Raw genomic sequence first — 17,247 nt, 5'->3', positions numbered from 1 at the left:
GAATGTTTGGGAAAACTCCTAAAGGAGAGCTCTTCTACTTCCAGACCTCCCTGGTAATCTCAATCAGGAAATTCAATATTTAGTAGAAATCCTAGAAGAAAATGGTTTTCAAAAACCTTAATTAGTGAATTGGTGCAAGCATGTACAACAGGAGATCGTCGGCACCCACCATCAACCAACAACAAATGTCGAGGATGACAGATAGATTGGTGTCCCTTTGGTCCCGAATTTTTGTGCAAAAATTAAGAAGTACTGCAAAAACATAAAAGTTTCAGAAGTTCCTCAAATCCATAGAAAAATACATAAAAAAATTTAAAGCATTTTTTTTACCGGTTCTCAACAAAGTAGTGGCGTTTATTGGGTTAAATATCACTGTGACAAAGTATATATAGGTCAATCAGAAAGAAATATTTGCACCAGAATAGCTGAGAACATCCGTCTCGTAGCTTGGAACAGTTACCTGGATTGACAGCACATCTTAAGGATTATAACCATAGAGAAAGCAAGAACAGCAACTGAACGAAAAATTAGAGTCCTATTACATTCGTAAAGAAAAACTTACACTCAATTTAGATAAAGGAGAAATAAATGTGATTTGGAGCAGTCTTTCTAATACATATTTCTGCCATCTGGAAGGTAGGAAAAAAAAAAAGTGAACAACAGTAACGAGTAAGTGACGATTTTGATGTGTTTATTTTTGAAGAAGACTTGTGCTTCACATTTGAAACCCTTTTATTTATTTATTTTTTAACCTATCCACATTTCTCCCCATGTTTTAAATCCTCTTTAAACAGCATCTAAGCCAAAGATCGAAGAAGGATCTTCCGAAAGCTCTACATATCTTAGTAGAATATATTTGTGTGTGTGAGCTTGCGTGCGCGCGCGCACTAGCCTTTTGCTTAAATTTTTAAAAACTGGGATTTGTTAATATTCATATAATAAATCGTTCACACAAACAAGTGCTCGAAAAAAGTAGCGAAATCCACGGAGATGGATTTTTCGTCTCCCCTTCCCTCACAAAACTCCGGTACTTTGAAAAATTCTGTATAGTACCATGTCTAATTAACTGCTTAAATTCTTTTCTTAGTGTGAACCTTTCATACAAACACTATACTCTTGAGTAATCAAGGAAACTGCGGAATAGTAACTGTAGTCCAGGTTTAATTCTCCAGAGAATTTTATTTTACGCACACCGTGCCGAGTGCACCTGTAGAGGTTCAGAAAATTTTCCAATGGTTTCTTTCTGTTTCGGCTTGAAAATACTAATGTTGTTCAGCGAGCATTGACATAGCTTCTGTTGTATGTTCAAGGTGTTGAGGAAGGATACGAAAGTTCTAGCTCTGCGGACTGTTAGTTGTGTCAAATACATTGGAAGAAAATCAAATGCATATTTTTAATCAGTCTTCCTGTGACAAGTGTTGGGATTGGTTTTTGATACACACACTAACTGTAAGAAATGTCAACCAATAACGGATTTGAAGATTTTGAATTTTCTCCGAAGTTTCAGACAGTGTCCACAGAAATTAGTTACTAAACTTTTTGAGAAGTCATCCTAAAATTGTAAATTGACTAGAGCTCTTATGGTTGGATCTTAATGTTTCTGCAGGATTGTTTGGATTTTAATGTTACTGCAGTATCTGATGTTGAAATAGATCATAGGAAGTTTCTTTTACCTGTCTTGGTTGAAACTAATTGGTTAGATGGCAGTAGGAGCAGTTTGAGCTGCTAGGCAGTTCAGAGAGATTTGATCGAATTCAAATTGTAAAATAATTGCCACTCAGTATTATAGAACTGGTTAGTATTTAGATGACTTTCGACTAAATAATTTGGATATTTCAGAATGCAATGATTTGAGAGGTGTTAAGATGGCCTTGATTTCTTTTATAAAAATTCAAACCTAAAAAGAGAATTTTTAGTCAATGCGCAATGATTAGTAGATTATTTACTAGAACAAAATTTAGTAGCTCGCAGATTACGTATAAGAGGAAATTCTAAAAAAAATCCTTCCGGAAAACTCGGAACAGTTAGGAAATATTTTCTGTTAGTTTTGCCACCACGCTGGAGACTACTGAAATAATTTAAAAGTAGTTATTATTATTTTACAGTGCTAGAAGTATGTATCCTATAGCGTCCATTGACGCAGTCAAAGAACCTGTTAATATATCTACAGAAGGACCACAGGGTTACTTACTTTAGGTTGGGACAATATTTCGCTTTCGTGCCATTTGGAACCAATGTGTACAGTTCAGTTCTTGTTAGCGGGTTAAAGTAATGAGGCAACGATTTACTAATGTGTTCTTACGCGTTGTTCACAAAATCTTCCCAATATTCAGGTTGTGGCTCTAGGGTTAATCCAAATGAAATCGAGCAATGATAGTTGCTGACAAAATTGCTTTTTATTATTTATTATTTTTTTTTTTTTACCTAAGGTTGTATCACATTTAGGGAGTTGAAAACGGCTATTCATTTATTTTTTAGCCGCGCAGTTTTGCCATAGCAGCCATTTTGTGCAGGCGCCCGAGCGCATTTTGAACGTTTTAGTGCATTCCGCTAAACGTTGTAACTTTTTAGGTTTTAAGGATACTGAGTTCAAACCAAAACCATATGAAAGATAATGGAATAGACAATATTCCGTGTTCTGTGCACATTGAGACGTGCTTCAGAACGTCGAGAAAAGAACCTCTGAACATTGAGGTTGGAACCCTAGAAATTACAATTTTGAAATGTACACTCATGTCCAAAATTATTGTCGCATATCTATAACTGTCTTCTTGTAAGAATATAATTTGGTAATGATTTTTCAGGGTACTTTTAGTACTGTTACTAGGTGTATAATTGGAAATGTACATTTGTCTTAAATTTCATAGGAAAATAATTATAAATACGAAAATTATAATGATTAAAATAAAATGTTGCTAAATGGTCAAGAAAAAATTAGTTTCGTTTTATTATTCTTATTTATTGCTTTTTTGACACGAAATTTGCCACATACATGTATTTGCTGATTGTACACATACTAACATTATAATAAATACCGGGCGAATTCGTTATCAAATTATATTCCTAGAAAAATATATTTATAGACATGCGACAATAATTTTGGACATGAGTGTACATTTTGAAACGAAATAAATGAGACTCACCTTCAATTCTTTGTCTACATAGAGGGCAGATAATAGACAACGTCCTAAACAAGTTTCAGATCTGAGAACTATATACTTGATTTTCTGGAAACTTTTAAACATTGCGAATTTTCGAAAATTGTGTATTTTCACCTTCAAATATCTCAGGAAGGACAGAAGTAAAAAAAATCCCAAATTTGCACAAAATATATTATAGTTGTGCAGTAACAAGTGGGTAAAATTGCATCACTGAAACTCGAGTAGTTTCTGAGTTATAAGGTTTTTCTTCACTGGGACTTAATTGAAGCGCCATTGGAGTAAATATAAACTTTGTAGCAAAAGTCAAAATAATGCGACAGTAATGTTAAATGGGTAAAGTATGCATAATTTATGAATCATATCTTGTACAAAAAACGAAAGTCGTCTGTTATTTCTTTTCTGCCTACAGCGTTGCTGTTCAGACATGAATGAGTTAAATAGTTGACGAATTTGTTTACAGAGTTTGGCACTGATAATTGAAAGTACGACCCGTAGGAGTTGTGAACTCTGTGGGTATGAGTTTCCGGTGAACCTTACTGATTGGCAGCCACACTTTGTCATTCGTACATCGTTTAAAAGAGGTTCTTGGGTCATGGGGATGGAAAAAGTGATAAAAAAGATCGTTATTTTCCTGACTGATGTCTTCAATTCCCCCAATCCACCATTTCTGTCATAAATACAGGCTACGGTATCATAAGGTGCAAATGACAACTTGCTATGTTCTGGAAGTACAAAAGTACTGCAATCAGTAAAATCATGAGATTGTCAGTATTCATAACATGTGATTTGTGTTTGCGCCAGAGGTACAAATCTATGATATGATCTGGTATTAATAATCCTTTTACTAGCAAATCTCGAATTTCTTGCTGTTGGAGTGCATTTCTGATGAAACATAGATAAATTGTATACCAGAGATACTATATCAACACGAAACCTGCACATCTCTTCAGTTTTTAAAATCGTGTATTTCACATCACTGCAAAAACTTATAACTCAAAACCTACTCAAGTCTCAGTGATGCAAGTTTACTCACTTGTTACTGCACAACTATCGTGTATTTTGTGCAAATTTGGGATTTTTCATTTATGACCTCCCTGAAATATTTGATAGTGAATATACACGATTTTCGGAAATTCGCAAAGTTCAAAAATTTCCAAAAAATCAAGTATACGGTTCTCAGATCTGAAACTTGTTTAGGATGTTGTCTATTACCTGCCCTCTATGTAGACAAAGAATTGAAGGTGAGTCTTATTTCTTTCGTTTCAAAATGTACATTCCAAAATGACCATTCCTAAGTTTCCAACCTCAATGTTCAGAGCTTCTTTTTTTGACGTTCTAAAGTACGTCTCAATGTGTACAGGACACAGAATGTTGTCCATTCCATTATTTTTCATATGGTTTTGGTTTGAACTCATTATCTTTAAAACCTAAAAAGTTACAGCGTTTAACGGAATGCACTAAAACGTTCAAAATGCGCTCGGGCGCCTGCACAAAATGGCTGCTACGACAAAATCTGCGCGGCTAAAAAATAAATGAATAGCCGATTTCAACTCCCTAAATGTGGTACAATCTTAGTTTAAAAAATAAATAAATAAATTTTGTCAGCAACCTTTGATCTGGAAATTGGTCGACTTAATTTGGATTGCCCCTCTACGAAAAAAAAAAAAAAAAAAATACTGTGATTTGGATCCATAGAAGTTATTATGAAGTTTACAGTTACCGTTTTCGAAGCATGTGCCAAGGAATGCATTCAATAGCAGTTCTACAGAGACCGGAAGAGATGGTGATCTGCAGGAGCCACATCTGAGGAATACATCAGATGAGGAAGAAATTTCCATTGAAACTGATGGATGGCAATGAATAGCGTCCATGTAAATGAAAATTCCATGTCATTTATTCAACTTCTTTTTCTTCCTACATGAACACGTTGATCACAGTATACAGGAGCGGTGATGGTTCGTTTACGGGGTAGGAATTAACTGTGGATAATTTTTTCCATGCCTCTCCGAACAAATATTATCTTTTTGGAATGTGAATCCAGTTTTGTTGCTTTTCTGTTTGTGCTGACCCAGTGCAGGGTCACCTACAGGCGCCATTTATGTTGTCCCGTAACAATACGTGAGAGCAAGGATGATTTAGGCAACACGATTCACGATGGTGGATAAGCAGAGAACCACATATAGCAACACGCTGGTTTTTGTTGTTTGCACTTAGTGAATGAGACACCCATAAACCATTTTTTGAAGGTGTTGCACAACAGTTCCCTGTCCACTGCCCATCTCTGTAGCCAATTTCTGGGGTCTTTTTACGTAGTCATCAAGTGGTTCAAATGGTAGAACGCAGTGGATCAAGTTGTTCAAATGGTAGAAATCAAAGTGGGGTTGGCGACCAGAACGTTGGTCATCGTTCATTTCCAAATTTTCACATTGAGAACTGTTATATCATTTCTGGGTGTTTCTTTGAGCAATACCGTTCTCTCCATACACTGCAAGTAATATTTTATGTGGTGTTTGTTTGTGGATTAAGAAACACATACTAGTAACACGCGGAATTAACTTTTTCCTAGAAAATAAATTTGCAACTAGTATTTCTTACTCTATTACTAGTGTAGGGGGCGCGGTTGCTCAGTGGTAGAGCGTTCACTTCCGGTGCTTGGGGTCCCTGGTTCGATCCCAGTTCGCGCCGTGTGGACTTTGTGGTGGACAAACACCGTGCTCGTGGGTTTTCTCGGGGTTCTCCCGTTTCCTCCCACTTTCTTCATTCCACCATTTCATTTATTTCTAATCATCACTGTCTCCTTGAGCCTAACCGACATAACCGTGGGACGTAAAACTAAAGATTTCATTTCATTTTTTTTCTATTAGTAGTGTTTATTTAGTAATATATTTTTTGTTGCGAGTTAGTCTTAACTGTTTCGTAATCTAGTCTTACTTTTGTTGCTTTGCATAATCTCCGTAATGTAACAGTTCTGTATAGTTCATAATCTTTATTACTATACACGTGTATGTATTCCAAGTACCGTATACCTTATATCCTATCTCATGAAAATACAAATGTATTTGCCTTGTTATAGCTTGTATTATATGTGTTACATTACACGGCACATGATATTCCATAACATAATTACTCTCGCATATTAGTGTATTATCAAATTGCGTGATGTAAAGTATTATAAAGGATGTAGGTGGGGTGTAAGGAGTGCTTCTCAGTGAGCACTCAATTGCCAACCTCACTTCCTCGTAGTGCACCCTGGGAACTGTATTCAGTTGAATGCAGGCTAACGAGGCTCTGGCGACTGGAACCACTGCCAGTATAAAAACATGTGGATGTCTTTAACTTTGAAATTCTCGTGGTTTACTGGAATTGTGACTTTTAAGCATAATGTGAGTGGTACGTAAATAGTACCAGCATACCTTGGTCACAATCCGGTGCAGTTCTTTGTATGATTTATATTGTTTAGTCATATTCTTCTATTGTTTGTTCGAATTTGTAGGCATCATGAACAAGATCTCAAAATCAGCGATACAAAAGACAGCTACGACAAACAACAACCTGTTACTCCTCTCATCGAAATTTTGTCTTGTTCTTCGCTGTCGCTAAAACAAACTCGTACTAAGCTAGCGTCTCCCTATGATCGCCAATCAGATAATGTTCATTAGTCCTTTCATTTATACAACAGAGATGCTGTTCACGTTTGACATTCTGTCGAAACCCGTGACAAATTGAAACTCTTCAACAAATTCACACTCTAATCAATGTATGATTGACCCGGATGGTAGCTTTAGCTAGCGTCTCCTAACATAAGCAGATAGTCATTATTCAGCCTTACTTTATGTTAATACGAAAACTTCTACTGCTCTTATTCAGCAATCTATGATCATCATCATCATAGGTATTCTGCCTTTATTGGCAGGTCACTTGTCGCAGCTGAGAAGCTTCCATGCTCCACGGTCCTCCGCTAACTTCGTCTTCGCGTAGGATCTTTCTGTTTTTATATAATCCATTAATTGTAGTCTCCTTCGCCCCCTCCCTCTCTTTCCCGACACCATACCCTCTAGGATGTCCCTCATGATACAATCTCTTCTTAGGCAATGTCCCAACCAGTTTCTCTTCCTCTTCCTAATAATATCTAAAAGTGTTCTTTTCTCACCCATCATTTCTAACACTCTCTCATTCGTTGTGAGCTCGACCCAACTAATTCTTTCCATTCTTCTCCACACCCACATTTCGAAGGCTTCCAGTCGATTTTCATCACCTTTACGTAATGTCCACGTTTCCGCCCCATACAGTAGAACACTCCACACGAAGCATTTTATGAGTCTTTTTCTCAACTCTTTCTTCAAGGTCCCACAAAACAGACTTTTCTTCCTCCTAAAGGCTTCTTTCGCCATTTCTATCCTTGGTTTTATTTCACGTTCGCACTTCATGTTATTACTAAGAATACTACCCAGTTATCGAAAACTATTCACTTGTTCTATTTTCTCCCCTCCTACTTTTATATTTGACACAGACCCCTTCGTTCCAATCACCATGGCTGTTGTCTTTCTAACATTTATTTTCATCCCATATTCTTCAAAGACCTTTCTCATTTTTTCTAACATTTTATTGATTTTCTTTTCAGATTCTGCAACAAGCGCCATATCGTCTGCAAATCTTATGCATTTAATCATTCTACCTCCTACCGAAATGCCATCATCATCATGTAAACTCTTTTTCACTATCTCTTCTAGATAGACATTAAAAAGTGTTGCCGAGAGGCAGCATTTTTGTCGAACTCCCCTTCCAATTACATTCTCTTCCGTCAGTTCTTCCCCTATCCTAACACTTACTTGTTGGTTCATGTATAAGTTTCTTATTAGTTTGCTATCTTTCCATTCCAACCCTATCTTCGGTAGAACTCCCAAAAACAATTCCCAATTCACGCGGTCAAAAGCCTTTTCTAGATCAATAAATATAACATACACCCTCCATTCCAAAAGAAACCGAACGTTTTAAAAAAACAAAAAAGCAATGTACATTTTGGAACAAATCATTTTTATTAATCAATGTATTCCCCTTCTGCATCGATACACATATTTGCACGCTCCAACAAGTGGTCAAACGACTTCTCCATGTCCTTTATTGGAATGGTCTTTAGGATGGCGGTCGTCGCCTTCTCAATGGCATCAATCGATGCGTGCCACTTTCCTTTCATCGCCAAATGCAGTTTCGGGAACAGATAGAAATCGCACGGAGCGAGATCTGGTGAATAGGGCGGATGATGTAACCGAATAATGTGATTTTTGACCAAAAATTCAGTTACAAGTCGCGAACGATGTGATAGTGAGTGCATTATCGTCCAAAAGAGTCCAACTGCCGAATTCGCGATATTCGGGCCGAATACGACGAATTCTTGCCAGCAAACCCTTCATGACGCCAAGTAAAACTCTCCAGTGACTGTCTGGCCGGGCTGAACAAATTCTTTGTGGATAATTCCTTTTTAATCGTAAAAACAAATCAGCATCACCTTAACTTTTGACTTCACCAAGCGACTTTTTTTGGGTGTTCCTTCATCCGGCGCTCTCCATTCAGCACTTTGCCGCTTTGTTTCGGGCTCATATTCAAAACACCACGTCTCGTCACCAGTTACAATCGATTTCAAGAAGTTTCGATCCTGCCGAGCACTTTTAACGATGTCTTTGCAATGCGCAATTCGATCAACTTTTTGGTCTTCGGTGAGTTTGTGTGGTACAAACCGCGAATTAACCTTCTTAAGGCCCAAAACTTCGGTCAAAATGCGGTATGCGGTTGTTTGAGGAATGCCTAATTCCATTTCAATAACTTTCACCGACGATTTTTTGTTATGTTTGATGAATTCACGCACTTTTTCGATGTTTTCTTCCGATAATCCGGTTCTGGGACGGCCTGATCTTTCGTCATCATCCAGCGTCTCTCTACCCGATTTGAATCGCCTGAACCACTCGTAAACTTGCGTACGGGATAGACACTCATCACCATATGCATTTTGTAGCATTTGGTGCGTTTCACTAAAAGTTTTACCCAGTTCAACACAAAACTCAATTGCAGCTCGTCGTTTGAAACTCATTTTCCGACCGATGTACACAACACACTGACAGTTGAAACGCAATAACTTTGTTGCCGTGCATCCAAATGTCATGACATTTATACCAGTTGTCAATGAGGGACTACGCCATCTACCGGTAAAATATTACAACAGATGGCACTAGTGGTACTATTTGTTTTCAAAAGTTCGGTTTCTTTTGGAATGGAGGGTGTACACCTCTTTCCCTTTTTCTATAAATCTTTCACCGATCGCCCTTAATAATCCAATTGCATCTCTTGTGCCCTTGCCTCTTCTGAATCCGAACTGCTGCTCCTCAACTTCTTTATTTGTTCTTTCATATAACCTTCTGTTCAGTATTCGGAGCAGAATTTTAGCTGCATGAGATATGAGACTAATAGTTGTATAATCCTCACATCTCTTTGGGTTCGATTTCTTAGCCATCGGTATCACGATCGTTTTCAGAAAGTATTTTGGCCATTCTCCTGTTTCATGTATTTCATTGCATAGTCGGAACACTTCTTTCTTTCCCTTGTCTCCTATATTTTTAATGAATTCGATTGGTATGTTATCTATTCCGGTTGACTTTCCATTCCTAATCTCGGATATAGCCTTTAAACTCATCCCGAAGAATACTAAATCCTTTATCATCCTCGCCTACTTCATTTTCTACTTCAACATTTAGGCTACACGGTCTATCCCTACTCTCATATAAGTCTTCAATGTATTCTTTCCACCTTCGTATGACATCATTTCTCTCGCTGACTACCTTCCCATTATTTTCTACTGCCGTCATAATACCCCCTTGTTTCCTCCGAAATTCCATAGATTTCACCTCCTTGTACATTTCCTCATATTTCCCAACTCTTTCTAATTCTTCTATGTCCTCGCATTTTCTTTTGTAAAACTCTTCCCTCGCTCTGTCTGTTTCTCTTCGTAATTCATTATTTAACTTTCTGTACATCTTTCTGCTTTCTTCTGTATTAACCTGTTTCCACATCTTCCTTTCCCTCATTTTCTGTAACATCTGCTCTGTAACCCCTGGTTTCTTAGCAGTTTTGTGTTCGCGGTAACCTACTGCTTCTGCGGCTTGCTGTAAGCAACGTTTAATATGTTCCCACCGTGCGTTACTACCTGCACCTATTCTTTCCTCGTTTGAACATTTTTCTTCGAATTTTTTAACGAAAAGATTTCTTATTTCCTCGTTTTTCAACTTTTCAGTATTCAACACTTTGTTACCTACTTTTCTTCTGCCTACATTTTTCAGTTGAATATCTACTTCGGCCAGAACAAGATTATGATCAGAGAAAATATCAGCCCCGGGAAAGGTCTTCGCGTTCTTTAAACTATTTCGATACCTGTCCTGAATCATAACATAGTCTATCTGATATCTTCCGCCGTCTATTGGTGATTTCCATGTATTTCTTCTTCTCTTGTGCTGATTGAACCAAGTGTTCCCAATTACTAATGAATTCTGTCTACAGAAATTCACCAGTCCCTCTCCCCTTTCATTTCTTTCGCCTAAACCATATTTGCCTACGATACTATCTTCCTGTTTTTCTCCCACAACTGCATTGAAATCTCCCATTAGAATTATGCATGCACCTTTCTTCTCCCTATCTATAATTTCTTCTATTTTCTCATAATTTTCCTCTACTACTTCGTTTGCATGCGAAGTCGTCGGTGCATGTGTCTGAATCACCACTAGATCCTTCGTTTTCCCTTTAAGTCTTAACATCATAACTCTATCATCAATAAATTCTACTTTCACTACCTTCTCCTTTAAGCGCTTTCCAAGAATTATTCCTATGCCATTATGACCGCCCTTGTCATTACCTGAGTAAAACATTCTATATCCTTCGCTGTTCAATACCCCATTACCTTCCCATCTAACTTCACAAACGCCTACTAAATCTAAATTATTTTGTTTCATTTCTTCTTTAAGATTTTCTAAGTTTCCTCCCTGTAACATAGTACGTACGTTCCATGTCCCTATCCTAAACCTTTTGCTCTTCCTTGTCTTTCTTTCTCTGTCTGTCTTCCTCCCATTGTTACTTTCTCGTCCAATAGTCCTTCCTAAGCCATTCCCCTCCCGGAGATCCGAATGGGGGGATATTTTACCTCCGGAACTACATTTTGACCTGCGAAAGACCATTGTTCATATGTTCTCTTTTTGCTGCCAGCAAACTAGGGAAAATAGAGTGGTGGTTCCCGTTGCCTTACACCCCGCAGTATCCCAGCCGTTAAAGTCACTCTGACCACGCCTGGGACTAATGTCCAAGTTGCCGTACCAATCACTGATTTCCGCCAACTTGGCTACTGGAGAACTGCTGCCTTCTCCCAGAACACTCTTCGTCTGGCTACTCCATTTAGACCAATTCGGTATGGGTGGCCCTTCTGGTAGTGAACTACCACCGACACAGCTCTAAATTTCACTGTAGCACGCAATCCTCCCCACCCGATACATAAGTGTCTTCGTAAAGGTGGTGTTTATCGGGGAGGGCAATCTATGAAGAAAAACGTAAATCTACAAAAAGTTTGTTCCTCTGGTAAGAGATGGCGTTGCTTTCGTCCTACTTTCTATAACTTCTATGAATACTATATCATGTTATTCACTCTGAGTCTATTTAGAGATAATGACTGTACGCAACGATTGTCCTGTACAGATTTTCGAAGTGTTAACTGGTTCATTATTGAGTTCAACTAAATATAGATTAATTCAATGCTTCTGTTATCGTGCGCTCTGACTGAAATTCTGGCATTTGATATACGATCAAATAATCTATGAATCCCAAGGAGCCAATTTTTTATTTTTATTTATTTATTTATTTTTGTTTGGTGACATTTTCACCTTTCTATTGTTGTAAAAAATTTCAATGCCTCTCTCGTTGTCGGTTTTTCTAAAACATTGAATTTCTGTTATGTAGTCCAGAACAAAGTTAGTCTATGAATGGCAGTGTCAATTCGTCGACATTTTGCCCTTTGCATTGTTGCACGGTTCTAATTGTAGAGGAAATCAATGCCTGTTCCTTTATCGTTTGTTGTGATACTCTGAAATTCTGTCATTTGGTACAAAACGAAGCTATCCCAAGGTGGCAGTTTTTCATTTTATTCTTTACATTGTTGTAAGCGTCCAATAGTTGCAGAGGAAGTCAGTCCCTGTTCCGTTATCGTTTGTTCTGGTGCTTTAGTATGGAATCAAGTGACTCATACCGGCGTCGGGATGTGGCGCTCCCATCGCCCAGTTCTTCGGAACTGCAGTCAGCCACTGGTCCTGCAGGTTGGGGGTTGTGCCGGGCCGATCACATGGCATGTAAAACCTGCGATCGAGCAGTATTAAACAAAACAACGGACGTCTTGTTTTGGACGACGATTTCGCTATGGACTTGTTTATGCCGAATGGGCGCCCAGCCTTACTGAAAGGAGTGATGCCCTGAAAGGGAAAGCTGGGAAGTCCATAGGAAGCCTGATTCCTTCCTTGAGTCCGTGGGATGGCGGTCTCCTCTTGAGTACTCATTAGTCAGGGGTACAAGTGGTCCTGTCTCATTGCAAATGTTTCTTCTTTGCTTTGAGCCATGACTCAGCTTGCTGACTTACGGTGATCCAGAGTCACTGGTCGATTCGTAGGACCCTGGAACGAAGACGAGGAAGTGGAGGAGATTAGTTTTTTCAATCTTTCTTCAAAACATGGCTCTGCATTAACAACCCCTTTCAGGTAGTGATAATCTTGAGGAACAAACGGTGGAGTTTACTCCCCGGTATCTAATTATATATAAGGAAGTTAGGGAAGTTGTCACCTTTCGGGATACATAAACAGCTTACACATATTGCCACGGGTACATTTCCCCCTTGGCAATATTAAAAAGCCGGAATGGTACACTGTTAATCCATACCATAAGCGACAAGCAATCCAAATTATTGAAATGTACGTAATTTTTATCTCTTCTTGTCTTACTTGAAGCTCATCGATAACCAGTAGAGGAGTAATTACTGCTTTGACCTCCATAATGTCAGCGAAGAATAGCTAAAAGATTAGCTCCACGACCACCATGTCATTCAGAAAAAAACAAAATGGCATTTTAGGCTTACCTCTTCTGACATTCTTACATTTGCTCTTGCTGAGCTCTCGTCCACGGCGCGAGCTGCCTATTATGTTCTCAAGGTAAGGCCTTACATTCCCTTGCCATTATATTGCTTTAAGTGCCAATATTTTGGTCACACTACAGGGTCTTGTCACTTGGCTTAGACTCTGTGTGGTAATTGTGGTCAGGTAGAACATAGTACTCGTTGTACTCGTGCGCCTTCTTGTGTCAACTGTAAAGGTTCTCATCCCGTTTGATCTCGGGATTGTGCATCGTTTAAACTTGAGAAGGGCATTCGGAATTAATTGTTTACAGAGAAAATTTCTGCTGCTGACGTCCGTAAACGTATCAAGCCTAGTCATTCGTTTGGATATATCTTCTCTTCAGTAGTTACTGCTGGCATATCCAAGGACACCCAGACAACTGAGGTTTCTATTCAAACTACTACTCTTACTACCTCTACTTGCTCTCAGTCTATGGCTGTATTGCCTATGGATCTGCTGGCGATTCCTTGTTGCGCCAACTTGATACAGTGCATCACCCGGGTATTCGGATTGCTACTGGCGCCTATCGTACTAGTCCCGTGGCAAGCCTGTACGTTGAAGCCAATGAACCTTCGTTAGCGTATCGTCGCAGAAGTCTCCTTCTTAATTAGTCTGCACATGTGCGCTGTATTCCAGACCACTCTTGTGGACCACGTGTCCGTGGTGGTCGGAATTACGAGCGCTATGCTGCACGCTCTCGTTCTACCCGTCCATGGTACATCCGGGCGTGTGAGTTTCCTCGCTGATGATTTCGTGTGGCCCTCTCTTTCGTTGGTTCAGTTTTTTGCTATTCCACCATGGTTGCTTTGTATACTAGTGTGTCTTTACATTCGAAACAGACTATTATTTCAGGTGTACCAGCAGAAGTTTGCTGCACTATTAGACCAGTACCCCGATTTTAATGTGTTCTATACGGACGGTTCTAAGGATGATGATTCTGTAGGCTGTGCCTTTGTCACTGACGAGGAGAGCTCAGAATTCCATTTGCATCGCCTGTGTTCCGTGTTTACAGCAGAATTAATTGAACTTAAGCTTGCCTTGGACCATGGTCTCTCGCTTTCTTTACGTCGTGTGTTCGTTTGCACCGATTCTCAGAGCGTGGTTCTGAGTCGACAGAATGTCTTAGTCTCACTCAGGGCAATCTTGTCAGACGCCATCAGTTGTAGCAACAAGGTTGTTTCGTCGTTGTCCGCTGAGTGCCTGGTCCTGTCGGCATCCGGGGAAACGTACGTGCTGACGCAGCTGCCAAGAACGCCGCCTTAGCTGGGGTGACAATGGAGCATAGCCTTCCTTGCTCCGACCTTCAGAATCGTTTCCATTCTTTGATGCGCTTTCACTGGCAAGCGGATTGGGACCAGGTCCTTGCGAATAAATTACATGCAGTTAAGCCAGTACATGGAGAGTGGCATACGTCTTTTTGTTCCTGTCGTCGAGATGAAGTGCTCCTGATGCGTCTGCGTATCGGACACTCTCATCTCACACATGTTTATCATTACGTTTATTATGTAACGTGAAGAGTGTATTGTCCCTCTGAGTATTCAGCACATTTTTGTTTAATATTCTGAATAATCAGATATCAGAGAACGATTTGGACTGCCTTGTTTACTTGCCCATGCCTTGGGGGATAATAGTGATATTGTTAGCCGGACACTTAAGTTCGTATCTGCCATTGGGGTTGCTCACGTTTTCTAAGAAGTTTTAGATTGTTGAATTTTTTTATTGCTGCTAAATTTTTATCTTTTCTCCCGTTGTTAGTGTTGTTTTTCTATATATTGTTATTGTTATTTCTTTAAGTTATTTATTATTTTATCTTTAGCTTTTATTTTTTTCCTTTTTCTTTAGCAGCACTTTCGTCTTTCTGGACACTCTTGGTTTTCACTTTGACCCTTTCGTTTTAGAAACTTCAGTCTGAACACTAGTGTGGAAGGAGAACAAAATATAGCGTCGTTCCTGAAGCTTGAGTTTAGCGGACGATAAACTCAAAATCCGTTCATTCATCAAAAGTACTTACCATAATTTCAATAGACTTTACACTTTGCAGTCTATGAATGAAAACCCTATGTCACGCATAGAAAGAATTTTGATCACACAATATTTACTGATTTCATTTTGAAATATCCTTAGTCTTACTAGAAAATACAAAGTTTCACATTCATAAATACCCCAGCAAAGTTAAGAAGGTTAAAAAGGGTAGAAATTCAAACAAAAAGAAAAATCTTTTTCCCATCATCCACAGATATATTTACAAATTTTCTTTTAATTTTTTCTTAAGTTTTTTATTTTCTCTAGTCTTTCCCATTTTTCGCCAGCCTTCACTATAATTCAGTCTTCCCCATCGTTCAAAAATTGTTTAACATATTTATTATTATCCCTCACCCCATCAATTCCACTGCTGGTAACAATCACTGATACTTCTCCCACTGGTGATAATGTTGATGGTACAGCATCCACTGCTACTTCTTCCGGAGATGTTGAAGATTGAACAACTACTGGTACTTCTTTTGCTGGTACTTGTACAACTACTGGAAAATAACTGATATTTCTTTTTCTCCTCCCTCATTTCTTCATGTTCTCTTTTTTCCCTTAGCAAGATCAGTCTTCTTTTCAATGAGGAATCTTAGCTCATCAAATTTTTTAAACCATTCATCAATAAATACTCTATTTGGTGTTACTGGTTGCTGTTATGGCTCCATCTTTTCTGTAAATAAAGAAATAAAAGTGTTACTAGTACAACTTATTTCCCACAGGATAGTACAATAAATAAAAATTATAATTACTGCTTTTAATGTACACAATATGGACTTAATACATTTAGTTTAATACCATTAAATGCACCACAGTAACAGTTCCTACAAACCTCTGTTATTCTAGCCAACTACGAGATTCACCGTTATTAAAAGTTCGTTATTTTTTAAAACATAATGTTCAATCCTAAAATATCAAGAGTTTTTCATGTGGTTTTCCATCAGTTTCTTTAGCGTGCAGGACCTATGTACGATTCTGGGCATGACTTCCCACAAGAAAGTTTTGTTGGTGTGTGAAATGTATGTTCGGTTCTCGGTGAGATCCCACAAGAAAGTTTTGCTGATGTGGGGGACCTATGTACGATTCCTGGTGGAAGTTCATATGGTTTGGAGTGTCGATAAATCCGCACAAGGTATCCCTGTATGTGAGACCTTGGTTTGATTCTCGATGAGAGCCCACAAAGTTTCAATTCTGTTTGAGACCGAACTTTTATTTCAGGTGAGACCAAAAGTTTCACAAAGTTTCGGTGAAAACAAAAGTTTCGGTGTTATCGGATACCTATGTTCGATTCTCTTTGGTAATTCATCTGCTTTATGTCCGGCTTTTCATACAAAGTTCGTTCTTAATTGAAAAACTTCCACGATCTCTGGGGCATATGGGTCCATAGTTCGATCCTAGCTCCCCTCAATTATTTTTATGACAAGACATGTTTTGGATTTCCTCTAATTACAACAATTTTTCAATAGAAACATATGAAAGTACGAGTTATAATAATAATAATATAAAAAAAAACATGGTTACATACTCAAGCTATCTCTTCTTCAATAACACACAAAAGATACACGTTGAAAAAACAAGTTCTTAGACTAGAATGGAAAACGAGAACTTTACCACACCACGGTAGTGAAGTAAAATTTTCAAAATGCATGCGCAATCAATTTATATGTATTTACTTATTAACATGAGAAGAGGAGGGATATAAGGTAAATTAATTTTAATCTTTTAATTTCGTTTATCATGTGTAAATGGCGCCTAGATAGCAATCCATCTCAATGTACAAACAGTGAAAGGGAGGGATATTCCGTTCCTATAGAAAAGGCAAAAAGCCAGAAACCGTGTCGTTATTCTAGTCATCAATTCACAATTTATTTTCT

The sequence above is a fragment of the Thermobia domestica genome, chromosome 7, assembly GCF_964235325.1.
Source record: "Thermobia domestica chromosome 7, izTheDome1.hap1.1, whole genome shotgun sequence".
Classification (NCBI taxonomy): domain Eukaryota; kingdom Metazoa; phylum Arthropoda; class Insecta; order Zygentoma; family Lepismatidae; genus Thermobia; species Thermobia domestica.
Note: the sequence above shows the minus strand (reverse complement) of the source record.